The 17134-nt window shown below is 41.4% G+C and overlaps 1 protein-coding gene and 1 long non-coding RNA gene across 9 annotated transcripts in view; both read left to right on the top strand.

The window, feature by feature from the left end:
• Positions 1–17134, top strand: part of B3GALT1 (beta-1,3-galactosyltransferase 1) — a 403400-nt gene that overhangs the window by 54002 nt on the left and 332264 nt on the right. The gene's annotated exons all lie outside the window — the stretch shown is intronic.
• LOC132250400 (uncharacterized) overlaps positions 14477–17134 on the top strand; it is a 49897-nt gene continuing 47239 nt past the window's right edge. The window contains exons 1-2 of the long non-coding RNA XR_009462106.1: positions 14477–15932; positions 16116–16173. This is a non-coding gene — a long non-coding RNA (uncharacterized LOC132250400). The remainder of the gene's footprint in view (positions 15933–16115; positions 16174–17134) is intronic.

Below are 17134 nucleotides of genomic sequence, written 5' to 3'. Positions count from 1 at the left end.
AAGTTTAGGTGCTTTGTGCCCAGAAGCTTGTGAAATTTCTTTTCCAACTATAAAGCTGGTCCAAGAACAAACATCCCAAAACTTTTCTTTCTTATACACCTCTTGGACTATCACAGCTACAACAACACTCCAACTCTACTATTCATTTTGATTCCCAGATTTCAGTTTTCAATATTATGCTATTCCTACCACACCTAATTATCAGCTCTATTGCTAGACCTAGTACAAGCACAGGCAAGTATTTGTGGAAGGGAGCACTATATTGGACTACTAGCACTCAAGCTTTAAGTGTACAGGATTTATGTTTTCCGTGTTTGAAACTAAAGCCATATTGTGTAAGACAGATGATTTAAACTGGCTTTGTTCCCCTGTCAAAAGCTTCATTTCAATCCAGAGATAACAAGGCAAGGTTCTGTTTGTTTTACTAGACTGGACAGATGAAGTATCTTGGATTATCTGAATGGCTGCATTTTACAGGGCCTGTCATATTTTGATGAATCATTATTTGATCTATTCTTTATTGTCAGTATTTTTAGCATACATATTAATATCTTGGAGAACTTGGTGAGGAGGATCCTCAATTTTGTGTGGGTTTATCCACATTACAAATCAGCATAAGGACAACAGTGCTTTCCAGGTGCATTTTAGTCTTGATCCAGAAGAGAATAAGTTTTTGCTTAAGTTTTAAAGGATTTGGCTGTAGAGCAACCAGGTAATTTTCCCCAACATTTTAAGTGGTTTCCATTTATTTTGAGATACTGGCTTCCTCAATCTGATTGATTGCATCATAGACCAGGCAGATTTACATTTTTAAAATAAGATAGATATGCTCTATAGGATTTGCATATCATGAGTTATATACAATTGCCATAGAAACTGTACAAAGTACATTTAATAGATCTAGGATATTTTATTGTCACCATTTCAGGTCTATTTGACAAAGCAGTTTTTTGTTAACTCATGTCAGAGACAAACTAATACTTTATCACTTGTTTCCTCTTAGATAAAAGGTTGGGATTTTTTTTTTTTATTTGCCACTCAGCCTTTTGCATTTAATGATATAACATTTTTTCCTTTACACTTGTGTGTTCTATATTGCTTTTTATTCCCTGCATATTTATAAAAAAAAAAAAAATTCAATTTTTACACTTCTTTTCAAAAGAAAAGTAATTCTTTTCATGTTCTTTTCCTCTTGAGTTGTTCATCATACCCAGTCATCTCCCTTAAAATACAGCTGCAGCAGCTTCTTATAGAGTAGCATCACTAAAATACCTCAGTTTTATAGTCAGAATATCTTTTTTTTTTTTTTTGTAAGTAATAGTAGGGTATCTATGTGCTAGAATTAAGAAAAAGACTTTTGAAACTAAAAATGCTTGTCGAGTTATTGTCTTTAGTTCTCTGATGTGTTCTTACAAATGAGAGGGAGCATCTTTCTGTTGGTCAGTGAAGAGAAAAAGGAAGAAAAAAGAGAATGGCAAGGAGCAAAAGACAGAAGATGAGAAGAGGGGAGGAAAATGTAAAAAAGCATTTCTTATTTTAGTAGATAAATGTGATAGGGGATACCTGTTTCTTCTTAGACATTCTCCCCACCAAGGGATCAGTCTGTACAGCCGCAGTCTCTTGGAGTAAGTTAAAACAGTTTCTACTAATCTGTTTGACAGAGGATGGTATGAAGCCAAAAATACAGGGTAAATGTATCTTGCCATGCACTCCATTAGAATTCAGTCAGAATTTGCCGTAGCTTGGCGCAAAGTGGTAACACTATGTTGTGAGACCTGTTTGGAGCCCTAACTCTAAAATTCTCTCAAAGTCTCAGTAAGGCAAATTTCTTTTAGAATCTTTTTGTATTACAACTTAAGCGTCTGTGGGGAGAGTTCTACTCATCTCTGCTTGGATGTGGACAGACCTTGAGAAATCAGTCCCATGCTACTGTTGTAGCTCCAACAACAGTTTATACCAGTTGAAGATTTTGTCTAGTAATTTCATCTTTGTTTTTTCCTCCAAGATTGTACCACTGTTTTTTAGACGTTTCCATGTTTATTATTTTGGAAGCAATTTGGGAGATTAGATTGATACCATATTTAATTTCTGTTCATGGGTATTTACTGGTCCACTGGTAAGTAACGAGCAAGGTGACTCAGTTAGAGGTCAAGAAAGAGGAGGAAAAATGTGGAGCCTTAACAGTATTCACAGTGAAATTAGCAGAAGAATTGACTAGTCATCCAAGATACTAATGTGAAAAGCATGGGAAATAAGTAGGAAGAATTGGAAGTACTGCTACAGTCAGAGAAGTATGATCTGACTGAGATTGTGGGATAGTTCATGCAACTGGAGTAGTTTTATGGATTGGTATAATTTATTTAGGAAGAACTGTTGGGGGGGGAAAAGGAGGTATTGTTTTTTATATGAGAGATGTATACTTGTTCTGAAGTGCAGTACAAAACAGGTGGTAGTCCTGTTGAAAGTCTGTGGGTCAAAGTTAAGACGGAACAGGAAGAGTGATCTTACATTGGCTATAGCCCACTGAAAAAAGCTTCACCTACGTCCTCTTTCAGTTTCTAACAATTTACCAAAGCATCCAGATTGCTAGATTTAGGTGGGACTTCAATTACTATTATGTTGGCTGGTGGTGACACAGCAGGGCACAGGCAATTCAGCAAGTTCTTGGGAGTTTGCTGGGGATAACTTGTTTATATAGATGGTAGAGAAGACCTTTATGTTGGTGTAACCCACACTTGCACTTTGTTTTGAAAATAAAAAGAGGATTAATCTTCAAAGGAGCTCAGAAAAAGTGGTTGCACCTTAAAGAGACCATAGTAAGAGCACAAAAACAGACTACTTCCATGCAAAGGAAGGTTAGGATACAGAATGAGGCCAGTTTAACCAAACAGTGAGCTCTTCAATTAACTGAATCTCTAAAAGGAATCTTACAAAAGAGGAAACTTAGCCATGTTACTAGGATTGAGTATAAAAAGTATACATGGGCATACAGGGAGAAGCACAGGAAGGCCAAGGCAGGAATTGAGATGCAACTAGCGAGGGATATAAAAGGCAACACAAAAACATTCTACAAGTATGGTAGAAGTAAGAGGAGTAAAGCAAGGTCCCTTGCTGAATGTGGTGATGTGGTGGGCAGGCTAATAATGGACAAGGCAGAGAAGGCTGAAGAATTTAATGCTATTTTTACTTCAGGTGACAAGTACAGTTGGCAGCAAGGGTAGGGAAGGAGATAATTAGCTGAAGGAGGGAACAAATAGTTTAGAGTTCATTGAGAGAAGCTGGATGATTTCAAGTCTGCAGGGCTGGAACAGATTCATCTCACAGTATTCAAGGAATTGACTCAGGTAATTGTGGTCATTGGCTGTTATCTTTGAGAACTCATGGGTGCCTAGTGAAATTCCAGATTACTGAAGATGGGCAAATATATTGCCCACCTTTAAGGGAAGGAGGGGGAGAAGGAGGATTCAAGGAATTACAGTCTAGTCAGCCTGATTTCAGTAGCCTGAAAGACTATGGAACAGGTCTTCAAGACATCTGGTCTAAGCACATACAGAATAGATACCCACGTGATGAGGAATAGCTAATAAATGGATTCATCAGCAGCCAGTTATGCCTGACCAACATGATTTCCTTTTATAATAAGGTGATGGGTTTTGTGGATGGGGGAGCAGTGGATGTCGCATAATTCAATTTTAGTAATGCTTTCAAACACTGGCTCCCATTACATGCTCATTAGTAAGTTTAGGAAATATATTCTAGATGAAGGTACTTAGTGCATCCATTCCCAAAGGGAAAAAGATCATGTAAAGCCAGATAGGTACAATATTGGCTTCAAATAAACTGATATCTTTTGTGACCTTACAATATCATTTTATAGTTGTTTTAAAAAAATCAGGCCTGAGTGCACAGTTACCAAAGCTGGATGGAGTTGCACATACTTGAGAAAATAAGTTCAGGATTCAGAAATACCTTGATTCATAGGAAAAATGGTCTGAAATTAATCAAATCAAATTCAGTAAGGACAAGTACAAAGTCCTGCTCTTAGGATGGAACCATCACATGCGCAAATACAGACTGGGGAATGGGCTGCAGTACTGCAAAAAAAGGACCTGAGGATAGAATTAACTACAGATAAATATGAGCCAACAGTACATTCTTGTCCAAAAAGCCCAATAGCGTATGGGGTTATATTAAGAGAATTTTTGCTTGCAAGTGAAGGGAAGTCATTCTTCCACTCTAATCAGCACTGGTAAGGCTCTGCCGAGAGTAGTATGTCCAGTTTTGGGCACTGCATTTCAAGAAAGTTGTGGACAAATTAGAGTTCAGTGGAGAGCAGCAAAAAAATCAGAAGAAATATGATTTATGAGAGAAGCTTGGAAGAACAGGGATTATTTAATCTGAGAAGAGCAGAGCAGATTGAGGGGGTATTTGATAACAGTCTTCAAATACCTGAAGGGTGGTTATAAAGAGTATATTTATAGACTATTCTTTGTGGCCACAGACAAGAGGATAGGACAAAAGAATGATTCAATTTAAATTGAATCAAAAGAAATTTAGATTGAATATTAGAAAGGTGATTCAGCATTGGAACAGTTTACGTAGAAAGTTGTGGAATCTCTATCTCCCCAGAGCAGGTTAGACGAACACTAGATGAAAACAGTTGAAGCAGGGATGATCTTGTCTTGAGTGGAGGACTGGACTGCATGACCTGTTGACCCTTTCTATAATTCTTCTGCCATCTTAGACTTCATGACCTCTTCAAAAACATTCTTCAGTTGCAAACTGAGCACAAACTGATGTAGAAGTAACCAAGACAGTGCGTGTGTCCAGGGTCTGGAACAAACTCCCCCTATAGGTGATGCAAATGCCTACTCTGGACTCCTTCAGAAAAGTGGATATATTTCTTGCTGGGGTCACTTGATCCCAGCTGACTTCCCACTTATGGCAGGGGAGAAGAGGGAGGGCTGGACCCAATGATCTCTTGTGGTCCCTTCCAGCCTCTAATGTCTATGAAATCTAATGAAGATGCAGTAAACCTAACATCTCACAATAAGATATTAAAATAGATACTTTTCAGTATAACTGCTTTGGAGGGGAAAAAAATCCCCTCTCGTGTTTTTAAAGACATACAGAACATGTACATTTTCCATGAAACCTAAGTATTTGTAGGGTTAAATTTTTTATGTGAGAATCTGCAACATTTGCAAAGCTCCAGATGGCTTTTTATAGGTATACTGTAGAATAAACATATTTATGTGCCGAATAGCTGTGAAATGAAACTGCTGCGAATAATTGTGGAAATACTGTTTTCCCCAGGAGTAGCAAATTAGCATGCTTTCAGGATCAGGTTTAGATTTTTTTGTTATGAAGAAGGTAAACTACTTTTTAGAAGTGAACTATGGGTTTACCCCTATTTGCATAAATCTATTTACATTTTGCCTGTGCACCCCAAAGAACTCATAACAGTCGAAGAGAAAATGAGTTAAAAAATGAGTTTCCAGCTTTCTTTTTTTTTTTTTTTAAGATAGAAGAAAGGATTTATTTATTTTTTTTAATTTAACTCAAATTTGACATTTTAAAAATGTGTCAGTCCCCTACTGTTGTTTAAGCATGCATGTGTCAAGACCTTTAGGGAAAAATTCTTTTAATGTTTCATTATAACTTTATTCCTTATGTATGCTAACATTAGCACGTGTGTGCGCGCGCACACACACACACACACACACACACACACACACACGCTATTTTAAAAGAACGGTAAGGACAAGTTCCTCCAGTGGATTGGCCACAGTCAATTTGGAGAGAAATTGTAAATATTTATTAATTAGAGGTCTAATGCTGGTGAAAGTATAGAGTTACTAAAAAAAGATTGTGTTTGCCTATGGCTGAAAAGAATATACTACGTATAGTCTTTGCTTTATTTTTAAAAAATAGCTCTTTTTATCAGTGGCATGCGTTTGTGTTTTCCAAAATTAAAATAAGTTCACAATATTGAAGATTGATTATCTCATTTATCATTTAAAAACCCCATTTATGATATTGAGCTCATTTGAAGTGAACAAACTTGGTATTTGAGAGGGATAAATTTTTTCTTTGCCAGGACTAGAAGTATATGTCAAAGAGCCAATCAATTCTGTCAGGGACCAGGATGGTGGTTAAGAAATGGAAAACATCTCTGCTAGCAGGTTCACTATTCATTTCTGACACCTGGCTGGTACAATATTGAGCACTTAAATTTATTGAAGATGCTAGGCTGAAAATAAAAGCAATACATTCTCATATGCTGAATTTCCTTAGGCCTTCTTTTTTTTACAGACTTTTTGGACAAGATTTTTATTTATTTATTTTTATAGGATGGTATATTTCTTAATGTTTCAGACTGTGTATTATAAGTAGCTGGTAATATCAAATGAGTCCACTATTCATTCATTTTAAATACCCATAGAAATAATGGGCATGGTCTGCCTAAATGCATTTGTTATCTGTTGTGAGATGAAGTTATATTCTTTGTTTTTAGGCTTTTGAGTATGATTAAGGCATTCTTTTAAAGCCTATACAAGCGTACAGATGGCCTCAGTCTCTTTTTGCCTCTTAGACTGATACACTACCTCACCTCAGCATAAATACTCTGCTGCACAGCTGGGAGCTTTTCAGGTTCCTCACACTATCCCAGACCAAGCAAAATTCATTATATAGCTTGCATACTGTTTGCAGTAAAAGCAGCTCTTTCACTTAAGTTGTTTTTCAGAGTGAAGAAGCAAGTCTGTCCTTGCCAGGTTGTCTCCTACCACAAAACTGCTATACTTAGCAGTTTTCCTGTACTAGAAACACATAGAACACTAAAGTTAAGGATTCAAAATGATCAAAACCACCCCAGTGGATTAATTTCTGCATCTTTATCAAATCCTCTGCCCTGCCTCACCACCCCCCAACTTCCTCCACGCACACAGAGTTCTTGGTTGTTAGTTTACCTTCTCTTTAGGTGAATGTTTAAGGCCCCTGGCAGATGTTACATAGAAGATTCAATTATGTGTTAATGGCATCTTTAGTAATAACCCAGCCACACATTAAGGGAATTAATGGCACCAGAAAAAGGCAAACTAACCACAAAGATATAACACAAAATATTATTTTTGTGACTGATTTTCATTGTGCCTTAGATTTGAACGTGTGCCAGTGTCAGCTGATTGTTGCCTGGCTGTGAGACTACATTGGGGCTCCCCTTGCACTGGCAAGTAGAGTCTGATTGGAATGCGATTCCAAAACCATGTGTCTTGCCACACACGTGTGGCATGGCAGGAAGCATGATTGTTTGGATCAGGGATAAGATCCTACTGCACCTTTAAATGAATGTCTGTCAGCAGCCTAACTCGATTGTTTTGGATCTAAGGAAGAATAAGACATTACCTTGTTTTCACCTCAACAAAAAGCACAACTAAAACCAAGGCTAGGGACAGACATTACATATAAACCGGTTTAAATGATCAGAAACTGGTTTAAACCTGTAACAGAACAGATGTTCAGTACACATAAACCAGTTTGTGAAAGGCTGAAACCGGTTTGAGATAAACCTGGTTGAATGTAGTATCAGACTTAACTGATTTGGCTCAAACTGGTTTATGCAATGTCTGCCCCAGAGCCCTTGCTGGTTTAAGATAAACCAGATTCCTACAGCATCCCAGCATGCTCTCTGGGCTGGGCAGGGTTCTCTGCTCTACAGCAGGGCTGGCCCCTCCCCTCTGCTCCCTGGCTTAAGCTCCAGAGACTGTGGGCTACTTACCCCCTCCCCCTTACCACTCCCTGCTAAGCAGGAATTCCTCTGCTCCCCTTGCCTTGCTGAGGAGGTGTCTGTGTATTAGCTAGTAGACCACAGGCTGCCTACGTGCTGAATCAGCAGGTAGAATCAACAAGTAGTTGGTAATGGCCCTCTGTTGTTTTTTTAATTGGGTGATAAACACTGTTATCAATTCCCTGCTGGGCTAATCAGAGCTCCTGGAGCCTGGCCATGCCCCCCACTCCCGGCTCCATGCTGTGGAAGGAAGGGAGGGCTGCTCTAGTGCCCCCTGGCTTCTAGCCTGAGCTACTGTAGACAAGTGCCTGCATTTCTGGGATGTCTGTCCAGTTACAAAACTGATTTAGCCTAGCTATGTTAGACTAACCTGCAAAGATTGAATCAATTCAGGCTCAGGCTTTTTAAATGTCTATCCCTAGCCCAAACGGCTAAACCCAATAAATACTACGCTCCTGAAATCCAAGAATGCTAGATGACATGTTCAAAATTTGTTTAGTGGAATTAGGCATTTAAATAAAAGTACCGATCACTTATATCTTTATGTGACCCTCATGACATCAAGGATGCTCAGTGCCTCTGAAAATTAGGCCCAACTCAGTAAAAGCTTTTATTTATTAAAGCACATATTTAAAAGCTTTATCACAGGCTTCAAAGTTCAGCGCAGTTTTCAAAAATTACCTTTGCGAATGACTTAAAAGCATGAGTCATTGACTTGTAAGCCTGAATATTTTAACCAGTAGTTATCAAAGTGGCTTAAATACATTTTAAAGTTTCCAGCTCTGGTAGCATGGAACCAAAATTCACCTGAAGTATCCGATGAGGTAATGTATTTAAGGCTTTGTAAAGCTTTGCAATTGCATTCCTATATTTAACTTTCAGTATGCATGAAACACTCGTCTTTACTGCATTAGCTTAATATTAGAAACTTCTCTCATATTTTGAGGTCTCTCATGCTAGTTTAGTTCTTTAAGATGCTGCATATATTTTGATGGACTGACTGATATCCCAAACAGAGTTCAGATTCTTGGCGTACAATACTCAAGTGAAAAGGAAGGCTCTGGCAGGGCTCCAGTTCCACTCCAGCTTGGGTCACAGAGCACATGCTTACTCCAACTCCAGCTGAGAACAGTAACAGGTGATGCTGCAGTGGCAGCTGTGGCTGGGCCCTGGAGCCTAGTTCAGAGCTGCCACTGCTACCATTGTTACTAGGCCAGAATGGGGCTGGAGCAACCCAGATAGAGCAGAGCCAGAGCTTGGATGAAGCTGAAGGGTAAGTGGCAGGGGGAAGAGGCTGTTAGGGAGAACAGACAGAGAGGACAGAAGCAGCGGGGAGTCAGGCATTGGAGGGAGGGCAGGTGCTGGGGAGGTGGGTCAGGCAGCAGATGGAAAGGAGTAGGGGTCAAGCTGTTGCTCCCCCACTGTCTTTGTCATCCCACTGCATGCCCCATTGACTGCTCCCCTTCCACTGCAGTTTGTGCTACAGCTTTGAGGGGATATAATTTAAGACCAGGAATAACGGCCACAAGTTGTTGGAGAGTAGATTTAGATTAGACATCCATAAGAACTACTTTACAGTTAGGGCGGCTAGCATCTGGAACCAACTTCCGAGGGAAGTGGTGCTGGCTCCTATCCTGGGGGTCTTTAAGAAGAGGCTTGATGCCTACCTGGCTGGGGTCATTTGAGCCCAGTTTTCCTCCTGCCCAGGCAGGGGGTCAGACTTGAAGATCTACAAGGTCCCTTCCGACCCTACTTCTATGAAGACAACCCTCGTATAATTAGATTTAGTACATGGAAAATTATAACAAATTCATAAATGTTCCATGTATAGGATCTAACTGGTAGATGGATTGTCTTAAATTCAAAGTCATCTTGGATTCAGGCTAATATGGTAGTGTTCTATTTTGCAATCTAGGAGCCAAGATTAAGCTGGAAATGTTTCAGTGAATAAGCTATCTACAGAAACGTACCCTACCTTCCTCCCTGAAAACAAGTGGACTGTGAAATTACTGAGCAAAAATATACATGTTGAAAGGTTAGAATGGTAGTAATAGAAGAGTTTTACTACCCAAGCATAGAGCAAAGTACATTAAATGGAGGAAATGCGACTAAAGTTATTTTGTGTATTTGATGCAAAATGGCTCTTTAGAGCACTGCAGCAGCTGACAAGGAGGTAATACATGCTATTAAGTTTCAAGAGGTGTTAAGAATAGTGTAGAGTTTAGGGAGATTCAGGAAGTTATGGCAATGGTCAGATAACGTGAAAGAAAAAGTTAATAGGGGAAAAATTAAAAACATAAAATTGCAGAGGCACACTTTTTATATTTTACTGTTAGAAATGCTTAAATTAAGGTAAACTTAATTTACCCATTTCAGAATATCCATTTGAATTATTTGCTCTTTCAAAACACAAATGTTAGATTTTTGTACTTCGTTGGGCCCTGGCCCACATTACATTTCAGATGCAGTTAAGGTGTTATTTGTGCCATAAATAATAACCTAGACACACATTAGAGCCATTTTATGGCATGATAATATAGCAAATGAGGGCAAACAAGATTTCCAGACTTAATGTGGAACATCTTTGTGGCTCGTGTATTGTACCTTAAATTGAACATATGTCATGCCAAGGCTTCCCCTTGATAGATCCCAAAGCTGAGCTGAGCATACAGATCCAGCATGAGGCAGCCCCAAGGTCCAGGAAGCAGTCCAAGCGGTGGGATTGGGCTGGGGTAGCATCATATACTGCATCCAGTGCCCCTGCTAGCTCCAAGGGAAGTGTGTCATGAGCCTGACCTTAGTCTCCTTAATCTCAGGCTCACTGCACCCTGGACTTTTAAAAGTTCAAGCTGCACACTTTTTAAATTTCTGGGGCCCTGTGGAACTGGCAGCTGGGGAAGCTGTAAGCTGTCTTCCACCACTGCAGGCACTGTTTCATGTTGTAGGGCATGGGCAACTGAAGAGCTAGGAGCTCCCAGGTCTCTAGCTACTTTTGCCAAGCACCATAGGTCCCAGCACATAGGGAGCTTTAAAGAGCACCATTGAGGCTGTCAGCTCCCTGGCCAGGAACTTTAAACCCCATGCCTGGCAGCTCAGGTTTGGGTGCCTGGTGTAGGGGTTCAGAGGCTCCTAACAAAGTTGCCCACCCTCTGTTAGGAGCATCTGTGCTAGAGCTGCCGGGTACAGTGTTTTGACAGTCAGCTGATATTCGTTCTGTTCTTGAACCCAGACCTAGGGCTATACTAGTGGGGCCAGCAACTGGCTGATTGTCAGCTCCGGCCCCAAAACCATGCTGAGGACTCCAACTGGCCTTGGTGTGGTCTGGGGCTGACAATCAGTTGATTGTTGGGGCCAGAGAGACACTGGTGTCTGTCTCTCTGGCCCCAACAATCAACTGATCTGTCAGCCTGGCCCCAGATGGCACCAAAATCAGTTCTGTTCCCTGGTGAGTTCCCAGAGGCCAGCTGTCAATCAGTTTATTAGTAGGTGTGCTAGGCTGGCTGGCACTCCTTCAAATTGCTTGTGCAGAGGGAGCCCAGGATCATAATCCTGAGCTCCCCTGTACTGGGAAGAAACAATGGTGTGCTTGGGATCTGATGAGGTTGACCATATAGGACTATGATAAATCTGGGCCACTGTCCCCCTGCTACCCCCCACCCCTGCTTTCCCAAGTCAGTGGCACTGCAGCAGGCAGGAGGCAGAGAGGCATGGTACACCAGGCAGGTGGGCAGCAGTGGTGCCTGCCTGCCTGGTGCACCATAGTGCTCTGCTTCCCCGCAAACTAGGCCCCATGCCCCTGCAATTCCTCCCCAGCCCAGTGCATGTGTGGCATGGAGCTATCTGGCACCCCTTGGCTCCCAGCTCCAGCATTTAGAAGAAGACATGGACTGGCACGCAGTGGGTGCTGGGCTTCATGCAGACCCATGTGCACCACATCCCCGTGGCCAGCATGGTCAGGCACATGCCTCTATCATCCTCCACACCCATCCTGCGTGGACAGTGCATACAGGCAGAGGTGGAGGCACCAGGCAGGTGGGCAGCAGCAATGGAGCAGCAGGTGGCCTCTTGCTACTGCTGCAACTGCCAACTGGGCCGGCTCAACTGGGGCTGCAGTCCCAGAGTGAAGCCTGGAGCTTCCCACACCAAATATGGGTTCTTGCTGGCAGCTGGGTGGGCAGAAGGGACCTGTGCTGCACTTAGGGCAGGAGTCTGATCCACCCCACCCCCCAGGAGGCCACATGTGTGTGCATGTGTGGCCCATGCTGATAGCAGTGCTTTCCCCCGCCATTCTCTGCCCTGAGTCCCACCAATCCAGGATTTTTTCTTCAGTTTTCACCAACTGGCTGAGACTGTCCCAGCCAAACCAGGTATATGCCTACCCTAGATCTGAACTCTGATCCCAAACATCACACCTACTGCCATGCCTGTTTTGGGGAGCAGATCCCATCACAACATTAAATGAACATGTACCAGGGGCCACTGAATTAAAAAAAAAAATGTTTAATAGCTAGATTAAATTAGTAGTAATAAAAAGATGAGTAATTGGCTTAGATTAATGATTGCTGAAAATTGTTACAGAGGCCCTAATCTCTCAGCTACCATTGTAATAGGTTTTGGTATATATGATGGATGTGGACAGAGAGGGATAGTGGGAAGCAAAAAAAGTGCAAACTGGCTGTTTTAGTGACAAAATTCTAAATGGCTAATTATTTCTCTGGAATCAACTTTAATTGGAATTTTTCTTTCTTATGGTGACTCCAAATTGTTTTGCTTTCTTTTCCATCCATAGTGTTATTATGAATCACTATGTTCTGGTAAAGTCCTGAATGTTTGTTCAGAGATGGGCTGGGGAAGAAGGCAAAAGATTTGTGAGCAATAGGTGCTTTGGTAGCCTGTCAGTTTCATTACACTGTATTTATAAAATCTTTAAGATAACTTATAATAATTATCTCCAATTGCTATTCTACCTCAGCACTATGGAATAAAGAGCCTTATGAAATCTATAGCATGGTTATGCTAGTCAGTGTTTGACAGAGCTGTATGGGGCAGCTTGTAAGACATTTCAAGCCAGTTTTACTTGATTTTTAGTTGCATAAATAACACATGCACTTTCAAATCTCAGAAAATAAAAAATGGCCAAAAACCTCATTTGTTCTATAAAAATTGTCTCATCAATGAACTTTATAGATGTATTATGACCATTTCTACTGTGATTAACTTCAACTCAGGCCACTACATAGCAAAACAGATTGTCACCGCTAAACTGTTAAGCTGGTGCTTCTTTATTTTTATAATTTATTCTTTATTTTCAGAGTAATTACATGCTATTACAGGTTACCTTTGAAACATTTTAAATCTGTGGAATGTTATGATATCATAAAGTTAGAATGGGTTCAGACCTGCACATCTGTGACTTGCCACGAGAGGGCCTGGAAAGCAGAGGAATGACAGGAGCCAAACTCTATCCCTGATCTAGGGTGGGAGAGGAGCAGGGAGGGTGGCGTGTAGCTTGGAGGTGGAGAAACCACCATGCAACTTTCTTCACTTCTCAGACAGTTGGAACCAGCTGGAGCCATAGGTGGGAGGGAAAAAGTCTTGGAAAAAAAACCTGTTTAAAATGAACAGGCAAGAGGGAGAAGTAAAGAGAAAGGAGTGGAAAAAAATAAAATAAAACACCAAAATCTTGCATGTTTTTCACTGAATTGGAATTGGGTCAAGAGGAGAGTTAGGTTAGCATTCATACCAGGGCAGAGGAGAGACCCAGAGGACTTGCTGCATGCCAGACTAGGGCACAAATTGAGTTACTACTCATACCAGGGGAGAGCTGAGACCAAGCAGGCTCATTGCATGCATGTCACATCAGGGCAGAGTTGAGACCCAGCAGGCTCATTGCATGGTTTGCGGGGGGGGGGGGGGGGTTCTGATACAGCCATTTCAAATGGATAGTGGTTTAGGTTAGATCAGAGGTGGGCAAAATACAGTCCATGAGCTGCATCTAGCCTGCCAGGCAACTTCATCTAGTCTGTGGGCGGGTGCCTACCAATTCACTGTATCCACCCCAGCCCCAGGTTGACCCTGCTGTGCTTTCATGGGACCAAGCCCTGCTCACTCCAATGGGGCCAGTGTGCACTTGCACCCCCACCCTCACCCATGGGACAGCCTTGACTCCAGCCCCACAGCTAGGGAAGTGGTGGTGGAAGGTGAGGAAAGAGCAGTGGGGGAGCGATAAGGGCAGCAGGAGCATGTGGGGCAGGGGAAGGGTGACAGTAGAAGTGGGCACATGAAGGGGGAGCAGTGAGTGGAAATGTGGGGCCCAAGCCACACTGTCCCCCACACCCACATACACCCCCTCCCCCCACATACACAGCTCCCCACAAACCCCATTCCCCTCCATGCTCCTTCCCTCAACAATATACAAGAGTAAGACTTAATTTTGAGCTATTATGCAGTCACATCTATGTACATGATGGAAACACCCACAAATCAGGATAAAAATATTTTTTGAAATAAAATTAAAATATGTTGTTGTAAATTTTGATTTCTGGTATATAATTTGTTTGGTTTTTTTTCTGGTTGAAAGATGACAAACCCCGATGCCAAAATGAGTATTTCTGGGGGCAAGGGGAGGGACTTCTGGTGGCAAAGGTCAGGGGTTAGGGGTGGGACTTCTGGTCCCAAGATGGCAACCAGGGGCAGAGCACCTGTCAAGGGGTGGGGCTACCCTTGCAGCCCTTGACAGTTCACCAAAACTTGTTAAAAGCCCTCCAGCTGAAATAATTGCCCACCCCTGGGTTAGATGAATATTGTTGGGGAAGAGAAGCTGAGCCATGGTGCAGTGGCTGGCAGTGGTGGGGGGAAAGGCAGTGTGGGTGGGAAGGGAGTTGGCTGACCAGGACTAAAAGACAATTTTCCATGCTCATTAGTGCTTATTAGTGCAGTGGTTCCCAACCTTTTTTTTTTTTTTTGCCATGACCTACTGCTGGGTGGCTCGGTGGTGGGGGCAGGGGAGCTCCCAGCACGTGGCGTGGCTCATCCTCTGTGTCTGGCACTGCTGGCATTGCCCTGTGACCCTCATTTTTGTTGCGACCTGAGTTCGGGAACTGCTGAATTAGTGGTTAATTGGCTTTTTAACTGCTGTCCTTTAAATTAACAGTCAACCAAATGAGTGAGTGCATGGGAGTGTTGGAGCAAGCAGCAAACTAGTGAGCTGCGCCTGGATCCTCAGAGTGGTAAGGGTGTGCTTGGGTTAAACCCCCTTGTGGCTGGCTTGGGGCCAGCACCACCCCACGGGCAGCAGAGCTCAAGACGGTTGAAAGTTTGCCCACAGAGGAAAGGAGTGAAAGGGCTGAGAATGGTGCATCCTGAGATGTTAGAGGAATGAAAACAGAGTATTTTCTATCGCTGGAGCAGACTAACAATACCCTGGAATGATCCAGGTAAAACTCTCAGTTGAAATGGCATAACTTTAAAGTGTTTAGAGGGTACATACTGTGGGTTAACACCCTTTAATGGGTGAATGCTCCCATTTTAAGTGTCTTTATGATTGTTTAAAGGTAACCTATAGTACCACCTGTGTAAGTCAAGAGTGAAATTTTGGTTCCAATGAAGTCAACAGTTTTTTCCATTGATTTCAGGACAGCCAAGACTTCAGTACTATACTAATAGAGAGACTTTTTAATTCATAATTTTTTTTAGGACAGAGAACTGCAAGTTATATACCAGTTTAACTAACTGTTTGATTCAGAAATTTTATCTTTGTATGATACAGCCGTGTCTAAACTCAGTATAAGGCAGGCTACATATTAGATCATTATTTTGTGGTCATGTACAGGGTTTCAGAACCACAATTCATATAACTAATAATTTTCCCTTGTACCTCATCAATAGAATGGCATTTTCTAAAGAGCAAAACTTGAACAAATAAAATAAATACTGTCTAAATTCAAAGAAGATGAGGCATTAGATTAGAAAAGTGTGTGTATCTGTGATAAATGCTAAATCTGAGAGGAACTTTTTTTTTTTTTTTTTTAAAGAGTAGACTGGAAGAATAAGTAAGCACAGTAGAATGAAAATTATCCTATCTCACCAGGTCTTTAAAATATCAGGAAAGGAAAATGAAAAAGAGATACAACAGCTAAAATCGGTGAGTAAAATACACATTAGAGAATTTGTAAAAGTGTATGGGCCAAATGCCCTTGAAGTCAGTAACCTTAAGAAAGAATTCCATTTCTCTGTGAAATTCTGGAGAGTTATTTTAGCAGTTGTGCTAAATAAATGTTTTAGTCATTAGATCTTAGTCAAAGTTCAGGATTACTTTTCTTTACAGTACCCAATTTTTACCTGGAATACCATCTTCGGGGTTGAGGAGTATTCTAAGGAAACAGGTACAGTAGCCATTCTTAACTGAGGAAACAGGAGAGATCAGCAGTTTTTGAGAGCTATAATCCAAGACCAGCCTCTTCTATTTGCAATGTCACTTAGAAAGAAAGCATTTAGTAAATGTCACCTGTTTTGTATCTGAACTCAAGAGGGGATAATTCACCAGGAAAAGGAAAATCTTTTTTTTTTGTTTGTTTTTTTGAAAGGGGATGCAAATTGTGTTCTGTATTACATAGGAGATCCCCAAACTCCAAGGAAGATTCACTGAGCTTGAGAACAATTCAACCTAGGGAGCAGTCACTGAAGCTATCTGCACATAGTTGAATATCATAGAACCTTGTATCATAAGAACAAGTGCCATACTGTGTCAGACAAATGGTCCATCTTGCTCAGTGTGTTGTCTCCAGCACTGGAGGCAGGGTGGATGCTATAAAGGAAGGGCACTGAACCTGATAACTCTAGAGTGATCCATCTCCTATTTAGTATCCTCCCTGGCATCCACAATTCTTGGTTTAGAAATGCCAGATAAAACATCTCTAAACATTCTGTTCAATAGCCATTAATAGATTTATCATCCATTAATTTATTCAGCCCTGTTTGGAACCTGTCTATGCTGTCTGTTTCCACCAACTCCTGTGGGAACAAATTCCATAAGTTAACTACGCTTTACAGGTTTGAAACTAACAAGAGAAAGTAGTTTTTTATGTTACCTACCAATTTTGCCAGGTGCACCCTAGTTCTCATATTCTGAGACTTGGTGAATGAACAGTTCTTTGTTCATTTGGTTTATATTCTTCATGACTTTACAGGCCTCTATCATATCCCCCTCCCACCCCACCCCACCCCACCCCAGTTTTTTCCTTTCCAAACTAAAGAGTCCTAGACCTCTTTTGTCAGCAGGAAGCCCTCGATTTGAGAATGATCTCTACCATGATGGGTTTTGATGTGAAACCAGTCCTTGTGCCA

The sequence above is a fragment of the Alligator mississippiensis genome, chromosome 4 (genome assembly GCF_030867095.1).
Source record: "Alligator mississippiensis isolate rAllMis1 chromosome 4, rAllMis1, whole genome shotgun sequence".
NCBI classification, from domain to species: Eukaryota; Metazoa; Chordata; order Crocodylia; family Alligatoridae; genus Alligator; species Alligator mississippiensis.
The sequence above is the reverse complement of the archived record's forward strand: the minus strand, read 5'-3'. Positions and strand labels throughout refer to the sequence as shown.